The sequence below is a fragment of the Oncorhynchus keta genome, chromosome 32 (genome assembly GCF_023373465.1).
Source record: "Oncorhynchus keta strain PuntledgeMale-10-30-2019 chromosome 32, Oket_V2, whole genome shotgun sequence".
Lineage (NCBI taxonomy): Eukaryota > Metazoa > Chordata > Actinopteri > Salmoniformes > Salmonidae > Oncorhynchus > Oncorhynchus keta.
The window spans coordinates 10820569-10843307 of record NC_068452.1 but is presented as its reverse complement, the minus strand read 5'-3'; the positions used below and the strand labels follow the sequence as shown (position 1 = coordinate 10843307).

The 22739-nt window shown below is 41.1% G+C and overlaps 1 protein-coding gene and 1 pseudogene across 1 annotated transcript in view; both read right to left on the bottom strand.

Annotated features, from left to right (window-relative positions):
* The window catches only part of LOC118381434 (zinc finger protein ZFP2-like), a 135405-nt pseudogene that overhangs the window by 22759 nt on the left and 89907 nt on the right, over positions 1 to 22739 (bottom strand).
* LOC127914400 (uncharacterized) overlaps positions 1 to 22739 on the bottom strand; it is a 156513-nt gene that overhangs the window by 99490 nt on the left and 34284 nt on the right. The window lies entirely within an intron of this gene.

Genomic DNA, 22739 nt, shown 5'->3' with positions numbered 1-22739 from the left:
AACCCGGACCCATACAAATCAGCAGGGCTTTACAATCTAGACCCTCTATTTCTTTGTCGCAACCCCTATTACCAGCCTGTTCAAACCTCTCTTTCATGTCGTCTGAGAACCCCAAGGATTGGAAAGCTGCCGCGGTCGTCCCCCCTCTGCAAAGGGGGAGACACCCTGGACCCAAACTGTTACAGACCTATATCCATCCTGCCCTGCCTATATCCATCCTGCCCTGCCTATCTAAGGTCTTCGAAAGCCAAGTTAATAAACAGATCACTGACCATCTCGAATCCCACGGTACCTTCTCCGCTGTGCAATCTGGTTTCCGAGATGGTCACGGGTGCAACTCAGCCACGCTCAAGCTACTAAATGATATCATAACCGCCATCGATAAAAGACAGTACTGTGCAGCCATCTTCATCGACCTGGCCAAGGCTTTGGACTCTGTTAATCACCATATTCTTATCGGCAGACTCAGTAGCCTCGGTTTTCTGATGACTGCCGTGCCTGGTTCACCAACTACTTTGCAGACAGAGTTCAGTGTGTCAAATCGGAGGGCATGTTGTCCGGTCCTCTGGCAGTCTCTATGGGGTGCCACAGGGTTCAATTCTCGGGCCGACTATTTTCTCTGTATATATCAATGATGTTGTTCTTGCTGTGGGCGATTTCCTGATCCACCTCTACGCAGACGACACCATTCTGTACACTTCTGGCTCTTCCTTGGACACTGTGCTATCTAACCTCCAAACGAGCTTCAATGCCATACAACAATCCTTCCGTGGCCTCCAACGGTGCTTAAACGCTAGTAAAACCAAACATGCTTTTCAACCGTTCGCTGCCTGCACCCGCCCGCCCGACTAGCATCACAACCCTGGACAGTTCCGACCTAGAATATGTGGACATCTATAAATACCTAGGTGTCTGGCTAGACTGTAAACTCTCCTTCCAGACTCATATTAAACATCTCCAATCCAAAATCAAATCATGAATCAGCTTTCTATTTCGCAACAAAGCCTCCTTCACTCACGCCGCCAAACTTACCCTAGTAAAACTGATTATCCTACCGATCCTCGACTTTGGCGATGTCATCTACAAAATAGCTTCCAATACTCTATTCAGCAAACTAGATGCAGTTTATCATAGTGCCAACCGTTTTGTTACTAAAACACCTTATACCACCCACCACTGCGACCTGTATGCTCTAGTCGGCTGGCTCTCGCTACACTGGCTCCAGGTCATCTATAAGTCCATGCTAGGTAAAGCTCCGCCTTATCTCAGTTCACTGGTCACGATAACAACAGCCACCCGTAGCACGCGCTCCAGCAGGTATATCTCACTGATCATCCCAAAAGCCAACATCTCATTTGGGTGCCTTTCCTTCCAGTTCTCTGCTGCCTGTGACTGGAATGAATTGCAAAGATCGCTGAAGTTGGAGACTTTTATCGCCCTCACCAACTTTAAACATCTGCTATCTGAGCAGCTAACTGATCGCTACAGCTATACATAGTTCATCTGTAAATAGCCCACCCAGTCTACCTACCTCATCCCCATACTGTTTTTATTTATTTACTTTTCTGCTCTTTTCCACACCAGTATCTCGACTTGCACATGTTCATCTGATGATTTATCACTCCAGTGTTAATCTGCTAAATTGTAATTATTCACTCCTATGGCCTATTTATTGCCTACCTCCTCATTCCTTTTGCACACAATGAATGAACGGGCCTATATTGGAGACCAAAAGTTGTCTGGCACACTGCTTAGGATTTCAACAACTTGAATAACTTATTTCTAGCCTACAATCATCGATGGTACCTCTTATGTGAAAACAAGACAAAATTACTTGTTGCTAACTTGACTGTTTTAATTGTCAAATTTAAAAGACGTCAATTGTTGTACAACTTCATGGGTACACTCTGGGTATCACCTTTTACCTCAAATAAACAGTAGATTTCTGCTGTTGTGGATCCTCTGGGGAGCCTAAACAACATGACGCTGATGAGGCAAAGACAAGTCTCTCCACATCAGATCTCCACAAGAAACACCAGCGGAGATGCACATGGAATAAATCTATCTGCTGCTCTGACTGTGGGAAAAGATTGAACTCTTCATCAGACCTTAAAATGCATCAAAGAATTCACACAGGAGTGACACCTTATGGCTGTGATCAATGTGGGAAGAGTTTTACTACATCTAGTTATCTAACTATACACCACAGAATACACACTGGAGAGAAACCTTACGGCTGTGATCAATGTGGGGAGAGTTTTACTCGGCTAAGCAGCCTGATAGTACACCAGCGGACACACACAGGAGAGAAACCTTGTGGCTGTGATCAATGTGGGAAGAGATACTCTGATAAAAGATCTCTGATTAAACATCAGAAAATACATGGAGTTGTTTCATGATATCAATGAAATAATGTCACAATGTAGAATGTTTTAACATTGTAGTAGGAGTATTTTAATGATGTCACAATGTAGAACCCTAAACGTTTGCCCCCTGTTCACTTGATTTCAGCATGATATGGATATTAGCCTCAAGGGGAAAATCCCAGCTCTGAAATGAAGGAGTACTATTTATATGATTTAACAAAAAGTAAATAACAAAAAAAAAGAGTCCCACTTGAATCAAAATGCAACACTTCAAAATGTTTAGGTTTTCAATATATCCCAAACTGTTTCTACATATTGGTTATTGATTTGGACATGTTAACTGTGTTTTGACATTGCGCTATTCCCATTTAGCCAAATGTAATTGAAAAGATGTCTTCTCAGGTCGTTTTTTTTTTTTCAATGAGTTGAAAACAACTTCATTTCAACATACTTGCAGCCTATACACATAGACACAGTATAATAAATTGGTCTATAATCACTTTTATTAACAATCCTACATCACTCCAGTATTTCTTGACAACATTGAAGTGCTAATTGTCTTTATTCCACTACTGAAGAAGCATGATTCAAATCACCTCATATTTCAAACATTCAGCCTGACAAAATATCCATGTTTTATTATTCCATGCCTCAAGATTAAGTGATTTTTTTCACAATGCATATTAACAAAGGGGTGTATATTTGGTTTTGATATTTCATATTTACAATTCATGTAATAATTATTTATGCAACCAACTGACCATTTTTGGGTACAATTATATTGACATTGTTGCCCTGCTTTTAGAATATCAGGGTTCATTCTCAGATGTGCCAAACCAAGTGTACTATAGCATGACATTGGGGACTGGGCCCCGATCCGACAACATGCCTATCTAGTGAACCCTGAAAAGAGAGAAGCTCCGCAGTGAGGTGGAAATTTACTACAGATATTGCAGGAGTTTCCTCTTGAAATCAGACATGTCCTTGGTAAGGACAACTTGGGGGCAGATTGTCTCAAGGGTGGGCAGTTAGAAAGATTTGTGTTGTGCGTTGCCATGGATCACAATTTATTTTGAATGCCGTTTTTCTGTATTGGAGATTAGTTTTGTTTGGTCTCAGTCCAAGGGGACAAGAGTTCTAGAAGCCTAGTGAGTTTTAGGAAGAAGAGAGTTCTGGAAGCTCGTGGAGTTTTTCCCCAAAACGTATGATTTAGAAATGTGTTCATCTTGTTTTTAAATGTTTACAGCCAGTAGACACCATGTTAATATTGTAGAAGGTGAAGGATTGTAGTTGATTATAATGTGAAATGGAAGTTGTTTTCTGTTGGTGCGCAAACTTGTCCAACAAAAATATAGGATAGATTTGTTGTCTAAAGGGGAAGGTGTTACAGGCTTTGGTTTTCCATTTATGTTTTGAGGTTGAGGTTAGCATGTAGGAAAGGGGATACCTAGTCAATTGTACAACTGAATGCATTCAACTGAAATGTGTCTTTGGTGCACTGATTGATGTCACCTCGTTTGTCAGTATGTGTTACACCTGTGCTGGCTTGTCCGTCTCATTAGTGGGAAGGTATTTCACCTGAGCTGGTCCAGGTTCTATTTAAGAGTGTCTGGCCCAGTGCTCCAGTTGTCTTGATAGATGTGGAGAGTCCACCTTTTCGGTTTGCTTCCTGTCCATAAGTTTGGTGTTGGTTTTTTCTTTTGTTTGCCTTTTCTTGGGTAGATTTAGTGGGTCTCATGGTGGGTGTCTTTTAGGTTCCAGTTGTTACTAGTCAACTTTCAGTGGACACCCCCATAGTGACTTTCAGCCCCTCCTAAAACCAACCTGTGTGGTTGTTGTCAGTGACTCTTTGTTAGTTCCCTCTTCTATCAAAGGGACGTTTTTGGTTTTCTTGCTGGGGAACGTAACAACAAACAATGTAGTAAAACAAGCCTATATTTTGGATTGGTTTTTACATCCAATTAATATTTTAATCAATTGCATTTCTTATGGTGCTCATTAGTCTTGCAGTTGTTAGTCTTCTGTTTGTTGTGTACTAAATATTTGTTTATTTTCATTTGTTTTTTTTCCCGTGAAGCCACTGTGTTCCATTCATGTCTGAAATATGCTGTACAAATAAAGCTAGATTTGATTTCAACAAATGAACACAATGACCGACCAATCAACAGACTCTTGGTCCCTCTTATTATGAAAACGGTATCAATTCCACTTTTCAAGCCTACTGAAGGTGTGGTGGAGTGGTAAACACCACCCCAGGGGCTTGAGGTGGTCTCCACAGCTCTGCTCATGTCTCATGTCCTGTGGCCTTGCCATTCCATTTCTTGACTGCCCCTGCAACACAGAAATAAACACATTTCGTCATATTATATAAAACATTCAAAGTAATGGATATGGAGCATCTATGGCCTCATTTACACCGGGCACCTGAATGTGACTTCTGTCATCTGATCACTCCAAGCTGCATTAGGTTCAGAGCTACCAGGATGGGCCTTTGACATAGTCTTGATGCAGTCAGGCCACTGAATATGCATCAGCAATGTAAAGACATGGGGTGAATGAGTCGGGTAAAAGTACATTTTACATATGACCTTCATAATATCAAAGAACAGATGTTTGTGTCTGAGGGGAAATTAATTTTCACACAGCCAAAAGAGGTGATAAATTGAACCAATATCAGTGGACAATTTGCACTAATGTAAATAAACATAGATGATGGAACATATTCCCTTTTGCTTACATGATGAACTGCTAATGGGACATAAATATTTTCCATCTAAACCATGTGTGACCTTCTCTGGCTGTAGAAGTGTTCTTCCTAACCAGTCCCTCAACAGCTCTCTGACTGAGCTCCATCCTCACTGGGTCTTCAGAGGAGAGGAAGGCTGAGGAGGGATGGAAGGATGAATGGATCAGTCAGTCAATAAAGTGTAGACCTGCTGTCTAACAAAATCACTATTTTAGTAGTTCATTAAAGTAAATAAGGCTTTATGACTGCTGAATACCAACTATCAATCACTTAGATCATGTATTTTCAGGTAGAGATACATCCTTGGGACGTCCCTAGCACATTGAAGTTGGTCATTTAAAAGAGTTAAGGTTAGGGTTTAGGGTAGGGATAGCATTGACCATTGTGCATTCTTCTGTCTCTTTTACGTAGCAGGTGTAAAAGAAACACAGACAAGTAGGCACGCAAGTCATTATGGTCATTGCAGTTTAAAAAATTGAATCTAAATTAAGCCAATCTGTATGTGGGGTTGTTTGAGAAGAATGTGATTGTCAGACCTAACAATCCATTCTAGCACCTCATCAGGCTCTGAAAAAGTCTTCATTGATGACGTGTTCCTTCTATTCCAGGGGACAGCATATGAACTACATCGATTCCACTCCATCAATACAAGCAGGGAACATCTGAAATTCACCCTCACATTTGATGTGCATGAAACAAGTTACCCGATGGTTGGACGATACTTTTCTCCTCAAGCATCTTAAATACTTCAACTGGAAATCAACCAATCCTCCATTGTTAACGCAGCAATGTCGAACGAGCCCAATACCAAACCAATCAGGTGTTCGACGAATTGATTCTTCAGACGTCATTGATCACCTGCTGCTGACAAAGTGCCACTGCTTTGAATTATACTTAGCGACTTCAGTAGATGCCTCATAGCTCCAGTCACAAACTTAACTCCGTTCCTGCTGAAGAAGAGGAGGTCTACTGGATGGAGAAAGAAGCTCTCGTGAAAGAGGAGGAGGAAGAGGAGGCTGTTACAATACAGAACAAGTAGAGGTTGAGGCTGTTACCGTGAAAGAAGAAGAGAAAGACGTCTCAGTTAAAGAAGAGGAAGACTCGTTCAGAGTGAAAGAGGAGGACAACGACGTTTCAGTGAAAGAAGAGGGGAGGTGACAATGAAGAAGAGGAGGAAACTGAATGTCTGGGCCCGGTTTCCCAAACGCATCTTAAGGCGTCCGATGGTTCTAACGATGAACCGGCCCTGATTAACATTAGTAAGTACTGTCTTAAAAACATAAGCACAAACTCTGCAGTTTTTGAACTGATGTGTGGTGTTAAAGGGGAAATTTGCAATTGCTAAATCCATATTTTGACTTGTATTTATTTATAGGCATTGGTTCTTGAAGAATATAACACATGCCTCATGAGCTTAGTTCAACTGTTTACCCAATCAGAACCCCAAATAAGCTTTTTTTTACTCCAATGTTTAGAAACAATGTAAACCAACACTGTCCAGCCTCAAAACATGGTTAAAACTATAATGTTGATATCATGGATGGTCAGTCCTTGTATCCATAGGTCTATCTATGAATTTGAGAGTAGTTACATTTCTCCAACCCCATCCATCTTATTACCAAAATAGTGGTGTAATTACAGCTTTGTTATTGGTTGAACTGCAGATTGGTTGATTGAGTGCTGTGTGGCTTTTTTAAAGGGGCAACCGAGGTTTTAAACGAACAAAATGGCTGCCCAGAGACCTGAGCTGTGTTAGAATACTCATCCCAATGTTAATTGAGTATATAGTTTGCCTATTATAGTATGATGTAGTTAGTATGCCAAAAGTTAGTATGCCAAAAATATTCAGCCGAAGTCCAACGAGAGAGTGGATACAAATGAACTGCTTTAAATAATTATGACAAATGTTGAGCAATGTAATAAAGTAATGACTTGTCAAATAAGTTACGTTACACGTTATGTTAGCCACACTATCCTTACAAAATGCATAGCATATCTTTACAGCTTTATCGCTATGTTAACTAGCTACCTAACGTTAGTTGGCTGCTTATACATCAAACTTGCCAGTATAGTAACTATATTCTAACACACTACCCAATGTTTATTGACTTGATTAGAGAGCAGAATAACTGATTAATTTAATAACGTTGAATATGTCCAGGTGTCAGTAAACATCTGCAAAAAAGCACAAATTAAATTGTTGCCAGCAGCCCAGTTAGTCACCAACGCTCTGGATAACATGAAAACAGCCTAACCAGCTCTGCTAGGGAAAGTAAAATGGTGAGTGAGGTTTTCCCTGATTTGTGTCTAGCAAGCTATCCAACGTTAGTCAGTTAGCTTGGGTGCTTTACTGTCATTGTGAGGTCAGAACGCTTGGATTGACCCTACTCCTCAGCCATATAGTATTAGTTTACAAACAGTGGCGTTATAAGAGCTTATGTTTTGGTTTCTGGTGGGGTAATACGGTTGAAACATTTGAGTCATTTATAAATTGTATTCTTCAAGAATCAGTGGAATCAATGGTTATGTAGTAAATGGGTCTTTCTATAACTGCTAGTGTAGATTTCCTGTTGGGGTCAAATTGTTAGAGCTGTTGATAATATTCTGGCAATTATTTTCATGCCATTACATTAAAGGCAAAATATTGTATTTTCTTAGCAAGGTGTTGCTCAAATAATGTTAGCTAGGGGATCACGTGACCCTTGAACGAGATGGCCGCATGAACTAAGAGCTCCGCACAAGTAGTTTCCAATTCCTAATCTTACCTCCACTCCAAGTTCAAACTCATTTAGCTTTAGTAAGAAAAAGTCATGGCGGCTACAAAAGGCGACACTACAGGTGACATTTTTACCCGGACTCTAGTATTAGCGACGGAAAAAGCCTCCAAGAAGAAGCTAGCTTCAGAAAAAACTAGCGCCATTAGCCAGGTGCAAGAGAACCCGCTCCCTCACGAGGCACAACAAATGCCAACCTCGCACTCTGTCGAAGACATCCTTTGAGTTGAGATCCCAACGTACAGAACTAAACACCAAATTAGATGCCATTAACTCTCAGCTCAGTGCGATAGGGGGCAAGGTGACAATCCTGGAAAACGCTTTACCTGATATCAACAACAAGAACCATAAACGCGGGCGCCTGGACGAGGCAGAGGGGCGAATCCTATCCATGGAAAACTTATTGGCAGATGCCATGGAAACAATAGCATATGCTAAAAATAAAATTGAGCATCTGGAAGAGAAAACAGAGGACCTGGAAAACAGGGGGCGAAGGAATAATTGTGTTCTATTCAATCTGGGTGAAAAAGAAGAGGGAAACATGCCACTGATCCGCTACCTACAAGACAAACTTCCCGAGTGGCTCCACATGTCCACCGACAGGCCCATAGAACTCGAGAGAGCTCACCGAGCACTAAGGCCCCCACCAGCAGCCAGACAACCACCGCGCCCAATCACCATACGTTTCCTGAGATTCACCGACAAGGAACGAGTCCTACAGGCGGCGAAAAACAACACCATCGCAGTGGGAAACGCCAAACTCGCTTTACACCAGGACCTGTCAGCTGGAATACGCCGAAAGCGGCGAGAATTTGACGAAGTGAAGAAATACTCCATTGACCGAGGCATCCTCAGGGGATTCAAATACCCAAACGAGCTCAGGATTCTTCACCAAGGAGCCTTGCGACACTTAAAAACTCCCGAAGAGGCAAAACGTTTTTTGAAAGACAATCCTGGCCAATGAGAAACAGACCAATGACTAAATGCGATTAATGCCATTACTAAAGGAGGTAAGACGACATATAGCTGATATCCAGAGACCCACCCCTAAATGTCATTATAGCCGTCCAATTTATATTTATTTTCCTTTAACTGAGAGGGATGGGCTGTATAGCCTAACCTAGGCCTACTAATGTTTCAGCCTACTTTCATTTCCGTTTTTTTATTGTTACTATTGTTACCTGGGGTTCCCTATGTCCCTTGGGGAGGTATATGTAGGCTGGGCTATTGATTTGATTTTTTCTCCCTCTTTTACTGTGGTCTGGACGAGGGAAACTGTGTTATTTACTCAATGCGGGGGTGGAGAGGATGAGGCATTTCTTTGGTGGGGAGAGGGAGACGTTGTGCGTTGCTAACTGTTCCCCGTTTTGTTTTATTCGGAACACAGAATTGAGACTGAGCGGGGGGTAATAGATCCAACGGGATGTGTCGAGTTGTTTGGGAAATCGGCTGGGGTGTTCATATATTATTATTTTATGTACACCATTTATTTTCCTTTTATGTGAACGCAGCTGTAATTACTATCCACTTTTACCCAGCGATGACTTGCACTAAAGTTCGATTACTGCTCGATGACGATGACTAGTACCTTAAATCTATTGACATGGAGCTGCCATGGTCTAGGGCATGCAATAAAACGAAAAAAAGATACTATGTGCTCTAAAACAGGAAAAAGCAGACATCGCGCTATTACAAGAGACACACCTCTGTGATGCTGAACATGCCAAACTCCGCAGAGCTTGGGTGGGACAGGTGTATTTCTCATCGCTCAAATCAAACAGTAGAGGCACAGCCATACTTATCCATAAAAATGTTCCATTCATAATTGACAAAAACATATCTGATCCGGAGGGGAGATTTATTTTGATAACTGGGTCACTATATGGTCAACCAATTACTATATTAAACATATACGCCCGTAGAGCTCCGAGACAGGATTCTGTAGAGGCACAAATCTGAGGCCCACAAAAATGGGGTACCAAAGCGTACCAAAAAATATCTGCAGTATTGAAGGTCCCCAAGAACAGTGGCCTCCATCATTCTTAAATGGAAGAGGTTTGGAACCACCAAGACTCTTCAAACAGATCAGTCAGGAGAGAAGGGCCTTGTTCAAGGATGTGACCAAGAACCTGCTGGTCACTATGACAGAGCTCCAGAGTTTCTCTGTGGAGATGGGAGAACCTTCCAGAAGGACAACCATCTATACAGCACTCTGCCAATCAGGCCTTTATGATAGAGTGGCCAGACGGAAACCACTCCTCAGTAAAAGGCACATGACAGCACGCTTGGAGTTTGCCAAAAGGCATCTTGAGGACTCTGACCATGAGAAACAAGATTCCTTGGTCTGATGAAACCAAGATTGAACTCTTTGGCCTGAATGCAAAGCATCACGTCTGGAGGAAACCAGGCACCATCCCTACGGTGAAGCATGGTGGTGGCAGCATCATGCTGTGGGGATGTTTTTCAGTGGCAGGGACTGGGAGACTAGTCAGGATCGAGGGAAAGATGAACGGAGCAAAGTACAAAGATGTTTCCACAGATGAAGCTCATATCCATAACAAACTGAAATCAATAGAACAGGGTTCTACATTGTGACATTAAAATGCTCCTACTACAATGTTAAAACATTCTACACATTCTACATTGTGACATTATTTCATTGATATCATGAAACAACTCCATGTATTTTCTGATGTTTAAATCAGAGAATCTCTTCCCACATTGATCACAGCTATGAGGTCTCTCTTGTTTCTCTCTTGTGCGTTTTCTCTGATGTGATATCAGGCTTCTTGACTTGGTAAAATTCTTTCCACATTGATTACAGCTAAAATGTTTCTCTTCTGTGTGTGTTCTCTGGTGTGCAGTCAGATGGCTACATGAAACAAAACTCTTCCCACATTGAACACAGCTATAAAGTTTCTCTCCTGTGTGTATTCTCTGGTGTATCTTCCGATATCTCCATGTAGTGAAACTCTTCCCACATTGATCCCAGCTATAAGGTTTCTCTCCTGTGTGTGTTCTCTGGTGTGCTATCAGGCCGCTTGACTGAGTATAACTCTTCCCACATTGATCACAGCCATAAGGTTTCTCTCCAGTGTGAATTCTCTGATGTATTTTAAGGTTTACTGAAGAGGTGAATCTCTTCCCACAATCATAGCAGCAGTGAGGTTTCTCTGCAGTGTGTATTCTCAGGTGTAGCTTCAGTGAATCTGATTTTAAGTAAGTCTTACCACAGTCAAAACAGTGGTGACGTTTTCCTCCTCTGTGTACTCGCTGGTGTAAAATCTTGTGTAGATTTAGTGAACCTGATCTTGAGAACTCTTCCCACAGTCAGAGCAGTGGTAAGATTTCTTCCTGTGGGTCTCTGCTGGTGTTTAAGGTCTGGAGAGACTCTTCTCTGCCTCTTCAGCATCATGATGTTATTGAGGATCCCCAGAGGATCCACAATAGTCACGTCTCTCTCCTGTGTGAACGACTGTTACTGTAATTTAATTATGCCAATGTGCTTTCATCAATTGAAAGCCCTTAAATCTATTTTCTGAGAATTTGTAAGATTTCTTGTTTGCATAAAATAGACCAGTATTTCAATAATAGGTAATAGAATTTATTCTCGGAGCGCGCTCCCACTTAATCACGTGCAGCAGTTTATATACAGATCGTGACGTCATTTCATTGCTTTAACAGAATCCCCTCCTCTCGACAAAGGTGAAAAGTTCATTCTAACTTACAAACACACTCCCAGATAACTTTTGACCCTCAACATTATCGATCACCACTGAACTGACAGTTTTAATTAACAGTAAACCTAGGAATGCACTCACTGCCTTATCTAAAAACCCCAGAGCTAAGTTTCTGTAGGGTCAACCATAAGCTAACGACCTTATCTGTTTTCACAGTCCACAACCCATTCGTTTTATTCCTAGTTGGAATGGTGTTCATTAACTTTTTATTACTCCTTGTCAGTGTCACACAATCCCTTCTTATGAACTAATATTGTTAATCACTTATAAAACAGAGTATAAGTTTACTTAGTTACAACTGTATTTAAAATGGGGATATTGTTTATTAATTTATCCATAATAAATCCAACAATGACAAAGTCAGACAAATGGTTAACTTCACTGGGGTTGGGGGCAGCATTCGGAATTTTGGATGAAAAGCGTGCCCAAATTAAACTGCCTGCTACTCAGGTCCAGAAGCTAGGATGTGCATATAATTAGTAGATTTGGATATAAAACACTCTAAAGTTTCCAAAACTGCTAGAATAATGTCTGAGTATAACAGAACTGATATGGCAGTCGAAAACCTGAGGAAAATCCACCCAGGAAGTGGGAAATCTGAGGTTTGTAGTTTTTCAAGTGATTGCCTATCTGTGTCTATGGGGTCAGATTGCACCTCCTATGGCTTCCACTAGATGTCAACAGTCTTTAGAACGTTTCAGGCTTCTACTATGAAAGGGGAGCGAATAAGAGCTGTTTGAACCAGTGGTCTGGCTGAAAGCCTTTAGTTTAGTCACACACGCGGCTGTGAGCACGAGCTCCGTTCCCTTTCATTTCTAAAGACAAAGGAATTGTCCGGTTGGAATATTATTGAAGATTTATGATAAAAACATCCTAAAGATTGATTCTATACATCGTTTGACATGTTTCTACAAACTGTAATGGAACTATTTTGACTTTGTCTGGACTTGGTGCCCGCGCATTGTGCATTTGGATTACAGGACTAAACTCGCCAATTTCAAATGAGGTTTTTGAACATAGATGAACGTTATCAAACAAAACACACATTTATTGTCTAACATGGAGTCCTGAGAGTGCCATCTGATGATCAAAGGTTAGTGATTCATTTCATCTCTATTTCTGGCTTTTTTGAGCCCTCTCCTTGGCTGGAAAATGGCTGTATGGTTTTCTGTGACTAGGGGCTGACCTAACATAAACGCATGGTGCGCTTTCTCAGTAAAATTTCACTAAAATGCAAATCAAGTTAACATTTGACATTCGTTTTTCTGAATTTTTTTGTTGTTATTCTGTCCCCTCACTGTTCAAATAAACCTACCATTAAAATGATAGACTAATTTCTTTGTCAGTGGGCAAACGTACAAAATCAGCAGGGGATCAAATACCTTTCCCCCTCACTGTAACTACTGTTCCCTGAAGGAGGAAAACTAGGTACAACATACCATTAAATCCACGCCTTGCTGGAAGCCCCGCCTTCCACAGGCGATGAGCGTGAGGCTTGAATTTATTCCTTAAATTTAATACCGCTCTTTACCGACCAGGAAGGGGCAGGGCCAAACAGGTGTTGTACCTTGTTTCCCTCCTTCAGGGAACAGTAGTTATAGTCATAAAGTTACACTGCCTTTCAGGCGGTCAACTTCAGTACAACACACGACGGGGAAATAGATTCCCTCCTCATGCCGTCGACCCAAACGGATACTAAATTAAATGGCCCATGGCAGACCACCCAGACCTGACCCCGCAAGATGCGTCAGTTTTGTAAATGTATTCATTGTCATTAGTTTGAAACACTCCTGTCAATGTTGAGTAAGGACGCACACCTGATTACACATATATAAGCATTTCACTGTAAGTTTGAACCTGTTCTATTCGGCGCATGTGACAAGTAACATTTGATTTGAGAAGTAGGATTAGTCTACCTGGCCTTTGCGCAAATGTAGCTCTATAATGCGCCCATTTGGGGATAGTATTTCTCATGGTCTTAACGCTGCACCACTAATAAGTTGTGGAGCTTCTCAAAGTATTTTTTCTTCACCTCAAACAGCAAGTAAACAAAGTCTAATCAAAATCAATTGCGTATGACAATAGCTCCTCAAAAGTATTTTCGTAAAATATTTCCAGCTCTTGCTCTTTATAATAACCACTCAGCATAAAAGGGAACAATGTAATGCTCTGATCCAGTGGAAATGTCATAAAATACCAGATTAATTCTTATTCTTTGCACAAATAGCCGACAGCCGTGTCTGTCCAGAACTCACTGGCGCGGGAAACTGACGGCCTAGAATATTTTATACAATGTTGCAAGCTTGCTATCAGAGTTTCCTGACCCAGTTGATAGTTGATACGTTTCAAGTTTGATGTAGATAGGCCATGTGCAGCCAAAGTGATTCCTAGTATATTTATTTTCATCAGGATATTTTCTACCTGCCAAATGCAATGTTTTTATTTGTTGGCTTTATGTAGGCATTTTTTTTTACATAGTTGGCAATGGCAATAAAAGTTACCTTTAAATTTGTATAATTTTCATATGTATTTATATAGAATGTAGATTAATCACAGACAATAATATTGAGATACTATTATAAATTAAACTTCCACGAAAATGTGAATATGAAAATCATAACCAGCACACAGATTAACAGAAATGGTCAGATAAATTGGCACTCCACGTGGAAAATGTTGCCGACTGCTGATGTAGTCTATTACTAGTATTTTAGTCTATCTGTAGTCTATTACTGAAACCTTCAGGAGCAGAACGGCATAATTTACAAAGTCCAGCAGCGGAGCGCGGGGGGGTTCTTCAGGCCAACCAACACTGTTTTGGTAATAAGATGATGAGCTTGGAGAGATGTAACTAGTTTCAAAATTCAAAGCTAATGACAGATGGAATACCAGATGTTTATTTGAACTGCAGATTGCTGGGTTGTGTGTTTTTAAATAGCAACAAAATGGCTGCCCAGAGACTTGGTTTGGTATGGATGCAAGGACTGACCATCAATGATATCAACATTGTAGTTTTAACCAAGTTGAGGCTATACAGTGTTGATTTACATTGTTTCTTAACAAAGCTAATTTGGGGATCTAATGGGGTACAACAGTTGAACTAAGCTCATGAGGCATGTGTTATATTCTTCAATAATCAACGGCTATAAATAAATAATTTAAAAGTCACAATAAAGGATGTAGCAATTGCAGATTTCCGCTTTAACACCAAACACAGATGACTGGCTCCCTCTAGTTATTTGTGTGTCTTATTTATTTAATCAAACAGCGTGCTTAAAGCATCAAACAAGTTCAGCACATGAAGATTTTATAAAAACATGGAACGATTGGTAAAAAGAACAGATGACTCTTGGTTGACCAAGATGCATTGTAGTTGGGGACAGAACTAGAACATGATTTTGGGGCTCCCGAGTGGCGCAGCGGATACTGCATCTCAGTGCTTGAGGCGTCACTACAGACACTCTGGTTCAAATCCAGGCTGTATCACAACCGGCCATAATTGGGAGTCCCATAGGGCTGGGTAGGCAGTAATTGTAAATACGAATTTGTTCTTAACTGACTTGCCTAGGTAAATAAAGGATACATTTAAATACATTAAAAAATGGTGTTTCATGACAAACCATTCTTTACAAATCCGTCAAGGCACCAACTTTGAGAAGGGTTTAAAACAAAGGTTTCAAACCAATTCATGAATGTAATTGAATTCTTGCCTTTAATGTAATGGCATGAAAATAATTGGCTGAATATTATACAATGACTTAACAGCTTTCCACAGGAAATCTACACTGGCAATTCTAGAATATACTACAGTGGTGGCCAACTACAAGAAATGTCTATATACTATACTATATAGCCTCAATCTGTTTAAAACAATCATTTTGACCTCATGGATGAATTCTAGAATATACTAAATAGCCTAGAAACCTGGTTTAACTATCATTATGACATCATGGATGCATTCTAGAATATACTATATAGCCTAGAAAACTGGTTAAACTATCATTATGACCTCATGCATGACCAGTCTTTGTATTCATAGTGTAGTGAATTCAAGGGGTAGCCCTGAGCTGAACTCAAACCTGGATCCAGTGACTGTCAAGCCAACACCTTAAAACTGTTACAATATGTCTGAACTTCTTGACGAGGTCGCGAGGTGTTGGGTTACAGTTTCTACATTAGCTTTCTAGGAATTTGAGAGTGGTTACATTTCTCCTTCCCCATCCCTCAGCTGTTTACCAAACCAAGTCTCTAGGCAGCCATTTTGTTGCCGTTTAACCTCTTGGTCCTACCTGACACGCAGGCGTCCCATCTAGACATCTGGAAATGCAATGCGCTGCGCTAAATGGTTAAAACTCAAACGTTCATTAAAATACACATGCAGGGTAGTGAATTAAAGCTACACTCGTTGTGAATCCAGGCAACAAGTCAGATTTTTAAAATGCTTTTCGGCGAAAGCATGAAGCTATTATCTGATAGCATGTAACACCCCAAAAGACCCGCAGGGACGTAAACAAAATAATTAGCATAGTCGGCGCTACACAAAACGCACAAATAAAATATAAAACATTCATTACCTTTGACCATCTTCTTTGTTGGCACTCCTAGATGTCCCATAAACATCACTATTGGGTCTTTTTTTCGATTAAATCTGTCCATATATAGCCTAGATATCGATCTATGAAGACTGTGTGATCAATGAAAAAAATACCGTTTTATAACGTAACATCATTTTTTAAATTAAAAAGTCGATGATAAACTTTCACAAAACACTTCGAAATACTTTTGTAATGCAACTTTAGGTATTAGTAAACGTTAATAAGCGATCAAATTAATCACGAGGCGATGTATATTCTATAGCTGTACGTCTGGAAATAATGTCCGGGTAAATCTCAACCAAAATATCCGGTCGGAGACCGGAAGAAAGGCTCTGCCTTGCGTCCGATTGACCAAGAAACAAACTGTAGGCAAATGACAAGCCTGTTGACATCGTGTGGAAGCTGTAGGTATTGCAACCTCGGCCCCATTTAATGTGGTTCACCTTTATCAATGGGTTGAAGTGGCGCATGGAAAAAAAAAAAAATCAATTTTCAGTGATCAGATTTTCCTGCACTTTTCGTATAAACGCACGTTCTGTTATAGTCACAGCCGTGATTTAACCAGTTTTATAAACGTCTGAGTGTTTTCTATCCACACATACTAATCATATGCATATACTATATTCCTGGCATGAGTAGCAGGGTGCTGAAATGTTGCGCGATTTTTAACAGAATGTTCGAAAAAGTAGGAGGGTCGACTGAAGAGGTTAAAAAAATACACACAACCCAGAAATCTGCAGTTCAAACAATAACAAAGCTGTAATTCCACCACTGTTTTGGTAATAAGAAGATGATGATGGGATTGGAGAAATGTAACTACAGACAGACAGACCTATGGACACAAGGACTGACCATCCATGATATCAACATTATAGTTTTAACCATGTTGAGGTGATACAGTGTTGATTTACATAGTTTTCTAAACAGAGTAAAAAAGCTTATTTGGAGTTCTGATTGGGTACAACAGTTGAACTAAGCTCATGAAGCATGTGTTATATTCGTCAGGAATCAATGGCTATAAATAAATCATTTAAAAGTCACAATATGGATGTAGTAATTGCAGATTTCCGCTTTACCACCAAACAAACACCAGTTCAACAACTGCAGAGTTTGTACCTCTGTATTTAAGACAGTACTTACTAGTGTTAATCAGGGAACGGTTTCTCAAAACCATATTATGGCTAAGTTCACCGTTAGAACCATTGGATGCCTTAAGATGCGTTTGGGAAACCGGGCCCAGATATCCAGTTTCCTCCTTCTTCCTGCTCATTTCTCGATATAACAGTCATCTTCCCCTCCTCCTCTTTCACTCCATAAACGGCATCCTCCTGATTCTTTTACTGTAACATCCTCCTCTTTCACTCTGAAAGAGTCTTCCTCTTCTTTCACAGTAACAGCCTCACCCTCTACTTCTTGTTTTACTGTGATATCCTCTTCCTCCATCCAGCAGACCTCATCTTCTTTAGCAGAAGGAGAGTAGCTTAGTGAACTCATGGTCGGAGATGTTAGCTAGCTAGGCTAATGTTAACTTAACCAGACCACTAGCTGGATAATACAACACCATAAATATGAAATTAAATCGGGTAACTAACTAGACGACAGAAGTGGGTTTAAAACACAGTGGCTAATATACACTAAAGCATCTAAAGAGCTGTATTGGTTCGGCTATTTTGTCTAGCAAGCTACCGAGGTGGCTGAGTAACTGTTGCTGCTGTTGAAAGAAGCGTTCCGTCCACTAGATTATACGTCACACCAGCAGCATTGTCATAAATTCCCACACCGCCATCTGCTGACTGGAGTGGGTAACGCAGTTGAGTAAAACGTATAATTAATTTTCAGACAAGTTAAAGTGTTGGAAGCATGTTTTAAAAATCATACCTGCTTGATCCTTTTTGTTTTGTAAACTTTTCAGTAGGGAAGTTGTTTGATTCCGGAGCTAAGCAGTATACTTCAAAGCAGTGTGCTGATGCCTGTATCAGTTTATCAGCAGCACGTGAACAATGACGTCTGAAGCTTCATTTCATCGAACAACCACCTGATTGGTTTGGTTTTGGGCTTGTTCGACACTACAGGCGACTGCCAATTGACTGATCTACAAACCACCTTACATCATAAATAACTACTCATTATCATTTATAAATCAGTCAGCCAGTCACCATTTACCCACAATGCAGCTTGGATTTGATGCTCTCAAACACGGCCAGTGGTTTAGTAGATGACATAAAGGCTACGCTGCGCACGCTCTAGGGCATGTGGGACGTCATCTATAAAAATGTGACTGTTCTAAATTCTGTGTTGCTCAAACCTGTTGAACCTACATTACCGTTCAAAAGTTTGGGGTCAATTAGAAATGTCCTTGTTTTCCATGAAAACATACATGAAATGAGTTGCGTAATGAAATGGAAATATAGTCAAGACGTTGACAAGGTTTTAAATAATGATTTTCATTGGAATAATAATTGTCCTTCAAACGTTGAATCCTCCATTTGCAGTAATTACAGCCTTGCAGACCTTTGGCATTCTAGTTGTCAATTTGTTGAGGTAATCTGAAGAGATTTCACCCCATGCTTCCTGAAGAATCTCCCACAAGTTTGATTGGCTTTATGGGCACTTCTTACGTGTCATATGGTCAAGCTACTCTCACAACAGCTCAATAGGGTTGAGATCCGGTGACTGTGCTGACCACTCCATTATAGAAAGAATACCAGCTGCCTGCTTCTTCCCTAAATAGTTATTGCATAGTTTGGACCTGTTCTTTGGGTCATTATCCTTTTGTAGGAGGAAATTAAGCGCCGTCCACAGGGTATGGCATGGCGCTGCAAAATGGAGTGATAGCCTTCCTTCTTCAAGATCCCTTTTACCCTGTATAAATCTCCCACTTTACCAGCACCAAAGTACCCCCGGACCATCACATTGCCAATCCCCATGCTTGACAGAAGGTGTCAAGCACTCCTCCAGCCTCTTCATTTTTTCTGCATCTCACGAATGTTCCTCTTTGTGATCCAAATACCTCAGACTTAGATTTGTCTGTCCATAAACCCTTTTTTCCAATCTTCCTCTGCCCAATGTCTGTGTTATTTAGCCCATCTTAATCTTTTCTTTATTTTTAAACGGTCTGAGATATGGATTTTTCTTTGCAACTCTGCCTAGAAGTCCAACATCCCGAAGTCGCCTCTTCACAGTTGACATTGAGATGTGTTTTGCGGGGACTATTTGATAAAGCTGCCAGTTGAAAACTTGTGAGGCATCTGTTTCTCAAATTAGACACTAATGTACTTGTCCGCTTGCTCAGTTGTTCACTGGTGCCTCCTATTCTGGTTAAAGCCAGTTTGCGCTGTGAAGCCAGTTTGCACTGTGAAGGGAGTAGTACACAGCATTGTACGAGATCTTCAGTTTCTTGGCAATTTCTCACATGGAAAAGCCTTCATTTCTCAGAAATAGAATAGACTAACGATTTTCAGAAGAAAATGATTTGTTTCTGGCCATTTTGAGCCTGTAATTAAACCCACAAATGCTGATGCTCCAGATGCTCAACTAGTCTAACCAACGTTTAGTTGGCTTCAAAGCCCTTTTGAGATCATCAAACAATGTTTGAGAGATGAGTGATATTGTCGCACCCGAATCAAATAGCGCATAACAAGTTAAGCAGTCATCCAGGACTGTTTCCAGGTATGGCCGTTTAGATTCGTGGTTAGTGGACATATTCCCCACAAAGTGGAGTGGTCGTTCACAACGATGTGATGTGCCAATTCTGTTCAAGGTGGAAGCAGATTGACACTTCTGATTTTGAGTGGGCTTGGCTTTAACGAAGCGTTTGACCTTTTCTTCGCCACCTTTGTATCAGAGTCTATAGACAAAGCCCGGGGGCTTTTTCTAGATCAAGTGGGCCCTGGATAGGGTTTTGGATGAGAGCGGGAGAAATTTGAATGTTAACGCCCCTGCTATCGGTGTTAATTCCTGCGGACCTGGTGTCCGGTAATTCCCGTCTAGTCCTTGTGACGTATCTTTGACCCTTTTCTCAAATGTTTCTCGCTTTAGTTCTTCACATAGACCAATGTTCTCCAGAAGTTCCACTATGTTTTGATCATCCTTCAACCCTTTGTTACCCTTGTGCTCTGACACTTTGTGTGGTTTGGGTGCAGGAACGTAGTGAACAGGTTGATTGTAGCGGTAGTCATTTTGATGGCGATGTACTTCAGTTATTTTGACCGCAGAGGTTATTGGAATCATGGTTTTGTAGTAGAAACTGTTGTTGTGCGTCATCTCTTAACGCTCCAATACCTGATAATGCACCCTCTAACTGGAGTGAGTGCTCCTGGTCAAACATCAAAACCGAGTGGTCAGGGCACTTAGCGTTGCGAGCTTTTGATGCCTCAAAAGCTGTGCTTGCAAGCTCTCTGAGTTGTAAGATAGAAAAGCCAAAGTGGGCGGCAGGGCCCAAATAGATAATGAAGGTAGGATACATGTTCGACAGGAACATTTGTTTAAAATGGTAACAGGTCTTCCATGCCTGTTTCAATGAGTAGGCCAAAGTAAGCTGAACGAAGCCTGTGATAGTAAGCTTGTGGGTGTTCGTTCCGAGCTTGTTTTACCATGTTAGCCAGTGAGCTATCGTGTTTGCGAGTCGCAGAACCACTGAATTCTAATTTCAAAGCTGTGGCAAGTTTTGCGTAGTCAGGGTAGCCTAGAGGTTAGAGCGTTGGACTAGTAACCGAAAGGTTGCTGTTGTAGACTAATTAACCTCGTCACGTGTCTATTTGACGTTCGCTTCAACAGGTAAACCCTGTCAGAACCCGTAGCGTTCAGGTAGCCATCCAACGTGTCCTCTATGTCAGCTAGGAACCTCTCAGTATCGTTTGGCTGACCTGGATGGGGTCAAAGGTGGGGAAATTCTTGACGAGTTTGTCAAGGTATTCCGCGTCAAGCTTCAACCTGTGGGGGAAAGTGGGGCCGAAAGGCCAAGAGGAGAAGCCAAGCTCTGGCTTTGTTGGCCAAGAGGCGCCATATTACTCAGTGCCGAATGGCCGAGAGGAGAAGACTGAGGGACACATGGGGGCAATGTCTGAAATGTATCGTCTTCACTCCTTTGAGTACCGGGCACCGGTTGCTTGGATGGATAGTCATGCTGTAGAGCGTGACTATTCTGGACTTCCTCCAGATGGTACCTAAGGGTGGTATTCTGCTGCATTGCAGAGTCCACTTGAGTACTGATTTTGGACACGTGTCGCACTTGCTCCTTTCAGTCTCAAACGTATCTGTCATGGTTTACAGATAGAGGTCTTGAGTACGGAGGGGAGAGATTCAGTGAGGAGATTTCTTCCACTTGCTTAGAAAGCAAGACTTCCATCTTCATCACCAGAGTTCTCATCATTAATTTGGTCAGCGACTTCAATGAGTTCTGCTGATTTGTCATCCAACTTAAGTCATTGTGTTCATCAATTGTCTTTGGTCTGCAGAATTTTGAGTAGAACCATGTTACTTTGACTAACGTTCAACAAAACTGCCTGCATGTTATCAAATTGCGCGCTCCTGTTTGTAGATAACTCAACAGATGTATATAGTTTGGAGTGGACTCCCTCGTATTTAGTTTTGGCTAAATCGAAGTTGTTCCTGGAGACAACGATTTTGTTGAAGAGTTTGTGCTCATTCGTCGTCATAAGTATTTGCAGTTACTTTTAATTTTCAAACGCAGTTCCTCGACTAGCAGAATGTTTTCATTTCCTGCTTTGTCAATAGCTCAGTTCTCTCCACCTGTCCCCTCGTGTTCGCCATGTCTGGCACGTGCTTCAGCTGTGCACTGTGGTATTGGGCCGATGCCACATTTTTATGGCGATACATCAGTGCAAAAGTGGGGAGAATCGTCACAAAGCCTGTGTTTGATGGTTAGTTTTGGAGAGCGTTTGCAATTTCGGCTGTTTTTTTTTTTGCTAATGGCATAATTAGGTTGGTATCGCTGCAGAGGTCAGAGAACAATCCTTTTATGGGCGGAGGTTTACTAATTAGCGGAGGAGTGGTGACCACCTCTTTTGATAGCTTGCACATTATTAGAAAAATGTAAAGGAAAAAGTTGTCCTATTTTTTTTTTTTTTTTTCCAAAGTTTGGGTTTGGAATTGATTGGAAGCTGCAAAGACAAGTTTAATCTATTTATAGATGTTGACAAACTACCAGTAATGTGGAAGTCGGACGTGAATGAATTTGCAAAAGCAAATTGAATTAATTAATCAATGCCAATGACTAATCCTACCTGGGTAGGCTATCTGGGTATTAAACCTTAATTACCTGAGATGTTGCTTCATCCAGGTTAATCTGATCAATTTAAACGTGTCTCATTTGATTGGAAGAACATTAAGGTGGTTAGAGCGTTGGACTAGTAACCGAAAGGTTGCAAGTTCAAATCCCCCAGCTGACAAGGTACAAAATCCGTCGTTCTGCCCCTGAACAGGAAGTTAACCCACTGTTCCTAGGCGGTCATTGAAAATAAGAATTTGTTCTTAACCGACTTGCCTAGTAAAATAAA